This window comes from Thunnus albacares, chromosome 6, assembly GCF_914725855.1.
Source record: "Thunnus albacares chromosome 6, fThuAlb1.1, whole genome shotgun sequence".
In the NCBI taxonomy this organism is placed as follows: Eukaryota; Metazoa; Chordata; class Actinopteri; order Scombriformes; family Scombridae; genus Thunnus; species Thunnus albacares.
Genome location: NC_058111.1, coordinates 16,327,220 through 16,340,682, shown reverse-complemented (window position 1 = coordinate 16,340,682; position 13,463 = coordinate 16,327,220). Strand labels below are relative to the sequence as shown.

Genomic DNA, 13,463 nt, shown 5'->3' with positions numbered 1-13,463 from the left:
CTTTATAACGTCATAAAGGGATCTGTTGAACACAGACCTCCCCTGCGAGGCTGACGGTCCCTACCCACTGAAACCTACTGAGTCAATTTTTCAACTGAATCAAAGTTCTGTTGTTTGCTGCAAGAACCAACACAACAGTCTTTATGTTCTCCCATCATCTCAGGAAATGAAGACCCGTTGGATTCACAATAATTTTTGATAGAAATGTCCCCACTATGACTGGAAAACTGCTGGATGTGTGTGTGATGGATCAATATCGCTGTCAGTGACCCAACCTCAAACTTGGATGCTCCATGTTTTATGCTGTTTTACTGTTTAGCAGGTTAGCCTGTTGAACTTGGCATTAGCATGTTGCGCGGCTAATATGGCTAGTAACGTTGGACTAAATGTTGTAATATTAAGGGACATTCAAGAGAAACTGTGTAAATGTTAAGCCTCATTTGAAGCCAACTAAATAACAAGAGTAGTAGGTTGGATGGTGGTAACTCATTTTTCATGTTGCTTTTTGTGGAACTTTGAACTGCAGCGCTAGCTCAGCTAGCTTTGTTGTCACATGTTAGCCCATTCGGCTACATGATCTTCGCCAGTATGTGTGTGTTGCTGCTGTAACGTTATGTAAATTTACTTGATAGACTTGCCATGACGGTAACAATACACGTGTGAAAAAGAAATGATAAAACTGCAGGAATTCCTTTGCTTGGCAATGTTGTGTAACTTTAATTAGCACCCAGCAGCTAACTTGTATAGACCATTAAGCTGTAGTGGCCTGCTGGGAAGTGTGCGTAAAGTCAAGCCGAAGCTAATACATCCATTCTGATCCACAGATACCCTTGGTGTTATTATAATACTGGTATTAGTGACGCTACTGCAGCTCCGTTGCAGTTCCAGTATGAATATGAATACTGTCAACAGCCCTAGGTCTCTCCTGTTGCGGTCATATAATCTCGCATTGTATCACGGCCGGAAAGCCACAACCAGTTCCAGAGTGGGGTGTGGGGAGCAGGAGCTCATTTGCATAGACACAGAAACAGCCCATCCAGAACAGGGCTGCAACAGAGGAGCATAGAGGCATGCCAGAATGCATAATCTCAGGGGTATTTTCAGCAAAAAACTTCAAAGACATGTTTTGTGGACCTCAGAGACCTATATTAACTTGTTGAAAAGGAGTATAATATGTCACCTTTAAGGTCTGACAGTAAGTGCGCTCATGTGTAATACCTTGAGCTGCAGTTCAAGGACAGGTTGAACTAGTCTCAGGCACTTGTTTGGTTTGCTCAACCAAATCGAACACAAACAAGAAGTGCCCTGCAATCAAGACAGCATGACTCAAATGATCTGACATGTTTGTGTCAGCGCCAGAGCTGATGGCTCCGAAATACTTTTAGATCTTTTTTCCTTTTTTCTTACATTTCTTCTTTTTTATGAGGTCTTGCTATTCTAAATTACTTTTTTCTCACTCTTGATCTCACTCTCACACTCTCTCTCTCTCACAGACACACACACATATATATACACACACAGCAGGTGGAAATAATGGAAACGTCAACATCCCCATAATGACAGTTTTATGTGTCATTTCTGGCAGAGGTTTGACAGGAAGCTCATAAAGGCAACGTAATTTCCAATTACTACGATCACGGTGATTCTGAATTTTCATTCTGGGTCTTCCAAGATTAAAATGGCACATAATTCCAATGACATGTCCCAGACATGACCAGAAATCATGCCTGAGTTTATTTAAAATCATTATTTAAAAAAGGTGCTACTTATTACATTCTGTATTTTACTAAATTAAGATATTTCACGTATATTCTGTTGCTTTCTATCACAAAAATGTTTTCCCATTTTCATCACCATCTGTATTTGTTGTGTATTGCAACATGAGGAATGAGCCCTTGATTACAATGAATATGCATTTAGAAAATGTAAGCTAAAACTATGCAGTTAGAGCAAAACAGCACTGGAGTTGTGCATTTGTTAGAAAGCAAAAACATCAATGTCATTGCCATTTATCAATCATGTATAATATCTAGAAAAGCTGTTCTGCACAGAATGTAAATGGCTATGACGAATCTGCTAAATGCCGCTAACCCCTTGAAAATGGTCGTATTTGTTTACAATAATCATATTAATGTCTCAAGTGATGTTACAAAGCTACAAGCAGCATATCCAACACTTACAGTTAAAATAAATACCATCAGTTCAGTACCCCCGCACCGCACTTCAGTAGCGGAGTAGAATGGATTTCTAATTACCAGCATTTATTCTTCTAATCATTTTCGATGTGGCTGTGTTTTAGAAAACTTCAAATGGCTATTCTTTGAGGCGGCAGTTTAACTGGGAACACAGTAGTCTCTAATTGGAGCAAAAATTGGTTGTTTTTTAAATTCTGGATGAACTCTTTTTTGTTCAGTCTTTCTGCGGCTATAGCAAGGTGAGGAATGAGGACTAATCCAGGCTGTGGATTCATGTATTACTTGTGTAAAAGCATATCCAATCACTAATAAATTCTTTTTAAATGATATGCCTTAAATTTGATATCAGGAACACTAAACATTTTATAATGAGACCAAATGTATGACACTGTAGGCATAGTCAGAGTGAAAATAACCCATTAGAAAAATTGTTCAAATAAGCTGAATATTGGCAAGGACGAATTGCAATCATGATGACATGATGTCTCTGAGCTTGTTTAGTGTCTTTCTTAATTATCAAAAGACATTAATGATTTCATTTCTTCTCATTGACCAGATATGATCAACAACTGAGAACAAGAGAAATTCTTAAACAGCATTTACCACAAACACTGTGGGATGAATACCCCATTAGTCATTAGTGATTAACTACTTTTGCGTCTTGCTGCATGACTGAAAACATTACAACCTACCATGAATACTGACAGGCTTTCTCATGTGCAGCGACTTCAGACTAGTATTAGTTAAGAGTATTCCTCACTGTTGAGAATCAAGAGGTCAGGTTTAATGCCAACAAACCAGACATTAATACTAACCCTAACCCATCATTAAAATAATAAAAAAAATATTAAAAACAGTGTTGCATACACCCATAAAGAGTAATAATAGATCTATCACTTTCTAATGAGTAGAAAACATAAATTATGGGGACATGCAACATTTCATTTCAAACCATATAAATAGCAAAAATCAAATGTTAATCCAAATGTACAGAGTGAAATGCTGCCTACCCTTTTTGCAATATAGACCCCGTCCTCCTCACTATACTCACCAGAGCAATCCTCTCTTTAGAACAATGATAGGATCTCTGTGGGAATGTAAGTCTGCTTTGACACTTAATAAACTGTGACTGAAACCAAAATGTACCTGCAAACACATTTCTTGCACAACACCAATATCTAGGATGATAACAATCAATAAACAAACTGCACACTCAAGTGATCTGCCAATGTATTTTTCACCCAAAATGAGCCCAGCTGTGGTTCACTTCTCTCGCTGCCTCTTCTTCTTTCTAGTAGTCACATGGATTTAAGCTACAACAGGCCCGGCTCGTCCTGACCTGACAAACTGCATTCTCATCGACCTTTTCCCTCATTGGGCAAAAAGGTCTGCATTCTCTTCTCTCCGACGACTGTGACTAATACGAGCCGTGGTGTGGCAAGGCTGTCCTCTCCCTGAACAACCCTCGGACCGAAAACAACTCCCTAGAAATGTTTACATTCTTCACTCATGTTTCCCTTACTTTTATCTCTGCAACTTATGACATACATAGAAGTCAGCATAGCAACAAAGGAAAAGGCAGGACGACTGCAGACTCAGGATTGTGGCATATTTAAAACCAATGATGGTGCATTAGCAGTATTATTAGAAAGGGAAACATCAGCAAAAACTGTTGTGAGCTATCACATTTAACTGTCTAACTTTTGTGCCTCCTGTAGAGTGACTTGACTATGCTAGTCTTAGTCTGGATTTCACACTTCTACTATATTAGGCATAGTGTGATGTCAGCTACAATTACAGTTTATTCACTGCAAGGCTGACTGTAACATGATGAGTTTTCAAATCTTTAGATTATTTGTGAGAAATTCTCTGCAGTTTTTGTGGTATGGCAACACATCACTAATTAGTCAGTTAATCCTAAATAGTTGAAAACTATGAAATATGTTTTTAGGGAAAAATCCACACTTGCAAGCAATGGCTGGTGAATTGAGACATTTCTCTGGTCCTCATCAGCAATGTTACAAAATGGTGGATCCTCAGGAGCTGCTGGAGCACTGCAACAGGAAATGAACTTTGACATAAGAGCTGTGGACCTCGGGGCCCCTACTGCATCCTGGGAAATTATGGCACTGAGAAGAGAAACGACCCGTGGCACCCCTGCGAAAACCCAACTTGGAGCAAAATCCATTTACAATCCTCTAAAATGGCACAGTGGATATATATCTTTACAGCGTTCATGGCAGCCTTTGCTAATTGCCTCTAGATTCAAGCCATTCAAGGTGATTCATCACTGCGAGTATTTATTTGGCTCAAACAAATGCGCTGTTTGCCCAACAACAGTTACGTTCACAGTTAACAAGGTCAAAACTGGGCCAACGCAGAGACTGGCAGGCTGTCAGAAACTGTAGTCTGTCTTTCTTCCATGCAGATGGACCAACCAGCACCAAATGAAGGCAGCCAACAACAGAAAGAAAGAAGAGGGGGGGCAGAGACAGAGAGAGTGGAGGCAATACTAAGAATGACAGTGCTACTATCCTAAGATAATATAACCACTTGACTCAGGCTTGCTTTGGTTGTGCCTCCTCTATCGGTAAAATCCATCTTTCCCGCAGACGTTAGTTGCCGCTCTCTGTTTTATGGCCGTTTTCCCAGCTGTGAGACAATAGTATGGACATCATTAGCTAAGTGGTGGCTGGATGACAGGCGGTGGCGCTGCAATCGATAATGTCAGGCCCAGCCATCCGCAGGCTGAGCAGTGCTTACTCATCAGCCCACGGCTTGCATGATCCTCAGCTAGGGCCAGAAACTGGGACTGGGCCAGATAAGGGATGTGGAGGTGTCAAGGCCTCGCTGCCTGTGATAACAAATAGCTATGAACAGCCACCTTATCTTCTCACCTTAAAGAGGATATGATGTCCACTGTCACACAGCTGCCTAATGGCCAGAACCACTCTGGCAGTTATGTTATGAGGGTGGGAAGGTGTCAGCCCCTGCTGGTCACGTTGTGTCTTTGTGTATGTGTGTGTGGACTAGTGTATTTATTTTGCAAGCCGTTTTTATGCCCTTTTGACTGAAAACAACAGTTTTCCATTTACAATGCCAAAGTTTCATAGTTGAGTTGCATCCACCATGAATATTAAAAAACATAAAACAGCCAGGTAATGATTTGCAAATGTTAAAATGCCTGGGGCATGCTCCATGTTAAGAACACCTAATCACAAAATTGTAAAAAAAAAAATGTCTTTGTCCACATATCAAGGTTTTTGTGTGTCCTTGTATGTGTGGAAGAGAGATGGTGTCAGCGCACGTTCACTAGGGAGACGCCAAAGGCCACCATGGTGGTGGCCAGATCCCCCTGAAGTGGCATCTGAGACAAACATCTTGTGACAAGGTGCTACCCTTCCTGTGTCCTTAATACTATGCAGGATTTGTCAGTTGGTGTTTGTAAATACACAGCATTTAAAGTCGGCCCCTCCTCCTGGCTCAACTAGCGAGCGGTGGTTGAGCAAGCTAGAAAGTGAATGAAGAGAGTGAGCAGCGCTGGTGAGAACAAAGCCATGAATCAGATGAATAAAACGTTATTTTCTGATTGTTTCACAGCGGTTATATTCTAAAGCACAAATAAATACGCCCACACCTCCGCACAACTCTGTGGGAAACTGCCACATTGCCAGATTTTCTGTGAATGCAGAGCTTCATCCTGTCTGCGGTGGCCTCTCTGCTCTGCGTGCGTGCAGCTCAGCCCCGCCCTCAGTCAAACAGACACACAGACCTGCAGCTCTTTATACATCCATGACACAGAGACAGAGAGCAGAGCGGAGCAGAGAAGAGAGATAGACAGTGATGTAACCTGGTCTCTACGCTACGAGTCCAGACCTCACACCCTGTGCACTGTTATTGGCTGGGGGCTATACACCCACTGCCCAGAGGTTGACAGCCAGAAGCATCCAGAACACAGCAAAATAATAAAAAAAATACAGGCAGAGGGCGGGGTCTCTGCAGATAAATAAACTGCCACATATTTCTAGTGTATCATAAGTGATGATTGAGAGGGATTACTTTTGTATTAGTCTATACATTGTTTTTTAGGAAATCTTGCATAGTATACTTTTAACCACAGCTGACAATAACACTGCAGTGTGTTCCAAGGACAGAAAAACTGAGGAATGAACAGAGAGTCATTGGGAACAGAAATAAACAGATATAAATATTCAGTGACAATGTGGGAAAGCGAAGAAAGAAAGAAGCAGGGTGCAACAAGAGGGATCGATAGACCTTAGAGGTTTGAGAAAAGTGAGAAAAACTTAGGGTCAAGGTTGTCTGTGTCCGCTGGCCCTTTTCCCCTTCCCTCGCCTCCCTACTTCCGTCCTTTCTTCTGTGATGCCTATTAGTCTGTAATTTTACCTGCCAGCTTTAATTAAAATATGTTAGAAGTATAATAACCTCTCTGCATGCTTCTCTCCATCTCTCTTCTCTATCTGAGCGCTGCAGGTGTATGAAGACACTTACAATAAAGTTGTCAGAACACTGGACAGGAGCAGCATGTAACAGACATTGTGATAAACAACCGGTTTACAGACAAACAAAACATCTTGTTCCAGCAGTGTCAATATGCATTAACCATGAGCATTCACATACACATACCTAAAGTGGTTATATTTCGACAAGGGACAAATCCAACCACAAAGAGACAGACAACTTACTGCTTACTTACTAAAAAACAAGCCTCATTATGACTAATGTGTAAAAATGCAATGGAAGAAGAAAATAGCTTTCTAATTACAATGTTTACAGAACACTTTGAGTAGAGGCAAGGAGCTGGGGTGACAAAGTTGTATATTATACCCAACAAGAGCAGCTTTTTAGCCTTTTTCCATTGGCACTTTTGGCCGCACTGAGTAAACCATGCCGTGTTGATTTGCGTTTTCATTAACAGTTTAAAACACACTGAGTTACGCCAAGTCATGCCCAAGATGGACCTCCAAGCAGGTTGCGGTGACATCACATGGGCTTTGTCATCATTCAGCGATGAGCCAGCTAACTTCTGGATTAGCCCTCCGCTAACTTGAATCAGGATAAAATGATTCAATTGTGCCGCTCTTCTAGACATTCCAAATGTTCTCGGACCGAATGGATCCAATTCTGATTGTGAAACGAGTCATTTTGTGGGGGTTGTGATGCTCAAAAAGATGTATCCACTGTTTTACAGCCATTCCTTTGACCACTAGTCACAGCCTTGCACATTTCCTGGGGGGTTGAGTAAACAGCGCTTAAGAGGGCGCTGCTTTTAAATGTCATTGACTCAAGACAAGCACATCATCGGTTGAAGACACATCTTCAAGCGGGTAGCCCTGTTGTAATGGAGATGCAAATCCCTGCTGCGCTGAGTCAAACCAAGTCAAACCAAGCCAGCACACGTGTATGGAAAAGGGCTATTTATGCACTGCCGGTCTTTACAGATAACACCCCCACTCCTCAAGTCTCTCAGACACACACACACACACACACACACACACACACACACACACACACACACACACACACACACACACACACACTGAAGTTTATGTTACAGGAGCCTCTTTTTTTCCTCTTTCTGAATAAAATTAATCCAACCAATGCTGGCCAAGGAAGAAGAACTCCAGCATTAAATAAGATGACTGCACAAGGTGTCCTGACATGGTGACATGTTCCACACTTGGTAATCGGAAAGGTGTTCTCACCTACACAATATGCTACATCCTGCCCTCCACCGCGCTTTACTTTTGAAAAGGATGGGAAATGATGGACATGTGATGAGTGCTTGGCACTATTATTTCCTGACTGCTCTACTGAACTAACAAGTTATATGAGAATAAGCAGAACTACTCCCGCAGCTAATTAACAGAAGAAGCTCTGCCACCCACGGCACCTGCCATGACTCAAAGTCGCATGCATGTGCAGAAAGTATCTGAAAATAGCAATTAATTGGAAACAGCATTTACATGACAAACTATAAAAGGAAATGTTTCAGTCAGTACTGGCTAGTTTGTCCTCATCAAGGCGGTTATGTTAGGCGTTTTTCTGATTTGGCTGTTTTTCTGATTATTAGTAGAGTTAAAAAGGTTCCTCTTATTCTTCCCCTCACCTCTTCTCCTCCACCCTATCCACTTCTCCTGCCCACCCCCCCCACCCCCCACCCACACACACACACACACACACACACACAACCAGACATCGTAGGTGGACTTCCTACAGGAAACCTAGGGGCGCCACGAGGGAGAATCTCCAGAGAAAAAGTCTAACAATGACACACAGGGACTTCTCCTGACTCCAGCCCAATTTGGGCAAAGTCTGTGGACTTTGCAAATGAGAAAAAGGGTAGGCCAGCATGACAGGTTAAGACAAAAATTAAAACTAAGCATCGGGTTTCTGTGGGAGATGTGTGAGCGTGTGTCCACAGACATGCCCAAAGTTATCCTTTAATAGTTGCGTAGGTGGATTTCAGGGCAGTCTCTCTTTGTTTCTGAGGATGAGAGATTTCCAGTGTCTACAGCCTTTCAAAATCACCTAAGTACACTCACCGTAAACACTGACTCACTGAAAAACAATCACAGACTGTGATACCCTTAGCGTGTTAATATACACATATGAAACCTCCCTTCTAAGACCAAAAACTTGGATGGTTAAGAACAGTGTTGGCACTTTCTGTAGGTGGTACAAACTTTTGTGCGATTACAGCAGCAGAAGTCCAACCTATTGAACTCCGGGCAGTGGCCTCATTTCATTGGCAACAACTCAATCATAACATCTTATCTACAGACATGCTGAGTCATGGAATTCAGCTGTGGCCAATAGCCAAGCAGCAGGGTTACTTATGGCTGTCATTGATTGGTTGATCCCTCAGCACAAAGCTGAAAGGGCACATACCAGGAACACAGCCTGAAGCAGAAACTGGCAGCACAGTTTGCTCGCGCTTTTACTTTACTCTCTCCTTCCTGCAGCTCTTTTCCTCCGACTGACTACCTACTTTGTTGTGTCACTCTCTCTCTCTTGCTGTTCCTAGTTTCTCTCCTCATGTTCCCTCTCTGCAGCTCTTCCAAATTACCATAGCCCATTACCCTTGTCCCCTTGTTGTGTAATTGTATCTAGAATAGCAAAGCAGAGCCGCTCACGTCCAGAGGTCACCATTCCTCTGTGGCTTACATCCTGGTCCTTCATCTCCATGGTCACCGTGCTTCCAAACACTGTTGCTGTCTTTTTTTTTTCTTTTTTTTTCACAAGGAAATATGGAAGCTAGTTAAAACTATTTCAACAGAACCCTATAGCCACCATTTAGACCATTAATCATATCTAAAGCCCATATTTTCCAAAAGAATTATCCATTAATAATGCATTTGTATTGGAAAAGCAATACCATAAGAAGGTGGGCTTGGAATATAAGGGAAAGTGCAATCTTTGTTAATGATTGATTTCATGGAGAATTATTTTCAAAGTTCTTAGGTGAGCTATTTGTGAAAAAAGGTTGATATATGTGTAGAGGAATACTGGTGATCCCTCTAATTATTTTGTTCCCTAAAAGATAAACTAGGCAATGTCAGCATGGCTGATTTGGGGTCAGTTCCCTTGTACATAATTCGGTCATTCAGGATACAGAGTTAAACTGGCTCTGAAACAGAACAGGGGCACACTACAGAGGCCTTTATATCAAACTGCCCCCATCTGCAAATCTGTAATGAGCAAGGGAGCTGAAACAGTGGGGAGAGAAGAGAACCTCAGTTCAGCCGAGGCAGGCACACTTTCTAATGGAAATTCAGATACAATCATCCCAGAATGCACTTCTCCCTGCCTAATAATCGGCCACCAGAACAAGGCAGCCATTGAGAGGAGAGTGACTGTAATCTGGTCCACCAAACTCCAAAGCTGCCCGCTATAATTAGCTCCTTTCTCCATCAAACACAGGCTCACACTGGCTCACAAGCAAACCTATCCTGTAATACAAGAGAGAGAGAGAGAAAGAGAGATTTTAGCGAAAAAGGCATGATTTTAAATGAGCAGGGAGAATTTTTCCATCCTTGGCAAACACAGAGTCACCCTGCGTTGACAGGTATGCTAGCTGTGAAATCTGCAAATGAGCAGGTGAAAGGCCACCGTTTAATTCAACGGCACGGTGGTTTTGTGGAAATAAAAGCCTGGGTTGACGTGGAAATAATATGGTATGGGGCATGTTTTCAAATTGAGTGGTATTACAAGCCAGAAACACATCGTTCCTTATTAAAATAACCGGCACACATTAGGTCCTACTGATTTAGGACATGTTTGGCGCTAAAAGGCTCAAGTACTTCCCAATTACCCTTCTCATTTGATTACTGGTCTAACATTGAGATGTCAAGTGAAGATGTAGAATTAGATGTGATATGAAGAGTAGATATCCCTATACTGTTTCTGTCACCAAGCATGCCAAACCCTGTGTTTATCTGTCCATGCAATATGGGACAGAATCTCACTCCCAGTGTCCTAATCAAAGGATGTATCCACATCTCTGGCCTACATCCTGACGAGCAAAGCCTGTCCTCCTCTAATCCCAGGAACATGTTCTAGTCCAGGGACTCACGACACGATCTGCAGCCCAGAGGCAGACAGACAGGGGTGAGTGGGTACGCCGGTAGCTAGTCTGCTGCCTGGGCAAATGGCACGGCTATTAGAGGAAGAAGAGGCTTCCTGGAGAGGTGTGACTGCACTGCAAAGGGCCCAATCAAGCAGAGAACAGAAGTGCTGACAGCTGCTAATGCATTTACCTGAGAGCAAAGATACTGTCTTTTTCCAAAGAACCTGTGTGTATATGTGTGTGGGTGTGTGTGTGTTTACTTCCTTCTTGGCGCTGTCCTCCCAATTTGGTTGATTAAGATCAAAGTGAGAGAAAGTCATCAAAAAGCACTCAGTCGAAACACCGCCGAGCAATACGAGATTATGTGCTTGAAAAGGATGTAAAAAGCACAACACAACACCAAATATCCATTATCAAATGACAAAGTTCCTGTTTTGAAAATGCCCTTTCTATCTGGCAGTGACACAGCAGTACACAGCCCATAAGGCCATATCTCAAAGTCTCAATGACATTTACTCACTTATCTCACTCTTTACAATCCTTCACCTTAAAACAATATTCCACACACAGGTAAGAGAGAAATTTCTCTTGGAATGAAAATAACAAAGTATGGAAGTCCAGTGGAAGGATTCTGACAACAAGGGAGTGGCTGACAGAGCAATGACCACTTTGCAGTGGCAAGTGAGATTAAACTGTGACACATTGGTGACTAATTCTGGCACAAAAATAGATTAATGACATTAGTAGCAGTTAATATAAATGTCATTATCAGATAACCCTAATTAGTCTGTATGTTATCTAAAAACATGTAAGGGTAAACAAGACATGCAGCATCCAGTGTGTCAAGGTAAAAAAAAATCCTCACTTGAGATATTTAACTAGTGGAATAATAAGTAGAACTACATCCTGTCTAAACAGATCTGAGTCATTTGTGTGACAGGTACAGTTAAAATGAAACAGGGAACTAAGGAGGGCGTACACACATTGGAGACCAGTACAGTACAAGCAGGTTTGATGTTTGCATAGTTAGTGGGACATCTCATAAGGGCGAAAATGATTACTCATAAAAGAAATATCCAAAAAAAAAAAGAGATAACCAAAAAAAAAAAACCTCAAGAGATCAAGATTTGAGGCTTCAAAAAAGGCAAAACAGGACCAATAATTCCCCCCTTTTAGACAATTTAAGACTAAACCAAACCTCATTAACAATTCGGCTCGTTTAATTTTAAAACACGAATCAAGTAGTTGCTTGACAGTCCAACCCAAATATCCCATTTCCCTTCTCCCAATTGTATCCTTATTACTCCTTATTGCTCCAAGGTATACTGGGGACTTTCTCCAGGCCTGACAAGACCAATACATTCCAGGTGTTGTTGTACAAACAATGTTAATGTTTGGACTAGATCCATGTTTTTATGACCCCCCCTACCCCCCATAAACTTCCCATTTAAAACATGCACAGGGAAAACGTAACCCACTACATTTTTACACACAAGCATCATCATTATAATAACAATAATTACTATTAGGGGCTTCAAATCACACTAGGTTAACTCCCAGTTTCTTGTTATTCACCTCAATAAAAGAAATCTACCAAGGCTGCAATGTAAGGGAAAAGGAGGAGGGAAAAACGCCTCCAAATAGATTTCCAACATTGTTTAGCTCTCTAAAATGGCCAGTTCACATGTATAATTTGGTGCAAAGGAAGAGTATAGTCTACATACCATAGCATTCATCCCTCTCTCCAGATCCACTCCTTTCTTTCTATCTCTGGTCCTCTGCGACTCACAGCCGGTGAGACTTTTTAAAAAACAGACAAAAAAACACTCCCCGCGAGCACTCACATCGACTATTTTCCGCTTCTTTCTTTTTCTCTAAGCAAACAGGCTATCTGTATTGCTTCCCATGTTTAACTGCTGATTTTCATCAGTCTGAAGTTTTCAGAAACGAGATCCATATCTCTCTCTATGTGTGTGTGTGTGTGTGTCTGAGAAGGGTAAAAAACAACTAAATTCTCCTCAGGAAAGGAGAAAATGCTGTTCAAACTCTCTTCTCACCACGACTGGAAACGTCTTGCGAGGAGAAAAAAGGGGGAGGCGTTGGAAAGCTCTGTTTCGGTGTGTTTTTCCTTTCTTGGTTCACCACCACGTTGTTTTGACCAATTATTATTTCCTTTGTTGTGTCAAAAATAAAAAAAAAAAAGAGTCCGTAGCAAACGCGACCGTAACGCTCTGCCTTCATTCACCAAAGCGCCGTTTTCAGTGCACAACGGGTACAGAGAAAGCGTTGTATTTTCCTTTCTAATGTTAAGCCCCGTACAGGCTAAATGTGTGACGGTGTGTTTAAGTCTATTTTTTTTTCAGCTTCCCGATAATGGCGGACCTTCTCCTGAATCCAGCATCTCCCCTCCTATTCACAGAGAACAGAGAGAGAGAGAGAGAGAGAGAGAGAGAGAAAGAGAGAGAGAGAGAGAGAGAGAGTGAGTGAGTGAGTCTCGCCCAGCGGTTCATGGACACAATTACAACACACACGCACTGTTTATATGACTGCTTAGTCTTGTATGTAAACGGTCATGCACTCTTAAATAATCACCTGTTAAATATATTTGATTTTCAACAGCCTATCCTGAACATTACAAATTGAATGCTTAATAATATGTTACACCAGCCTAAAATGGTAAA

At 41.7% G+C, this 13,463-nt stretch overlaps 1 protein-coding gene across 1 annotated transcript in view; it reads right to left on the bottom strand.

Annotated features, from left to right (window-relative positions):
- arhgap35a (Rho GTPase activating protein 35a) overlaps positions 1–13,283 on the bottom strand; it is a 66,095-nt gene extending 52,812 nt beyond the window's left edge. The window contains exon 1 of the mRNA XM_044353269.1: positions 12,507–13,283. The gene's annotated coding sequence lies outside the window, so the exon portion shown is untranslated. The remainder of the gene's footprint in view (positions 1–12,506) is intronic.
- Between the last annotated feature and the right edge of the window lie 180 nt (positions 13,284–13,463).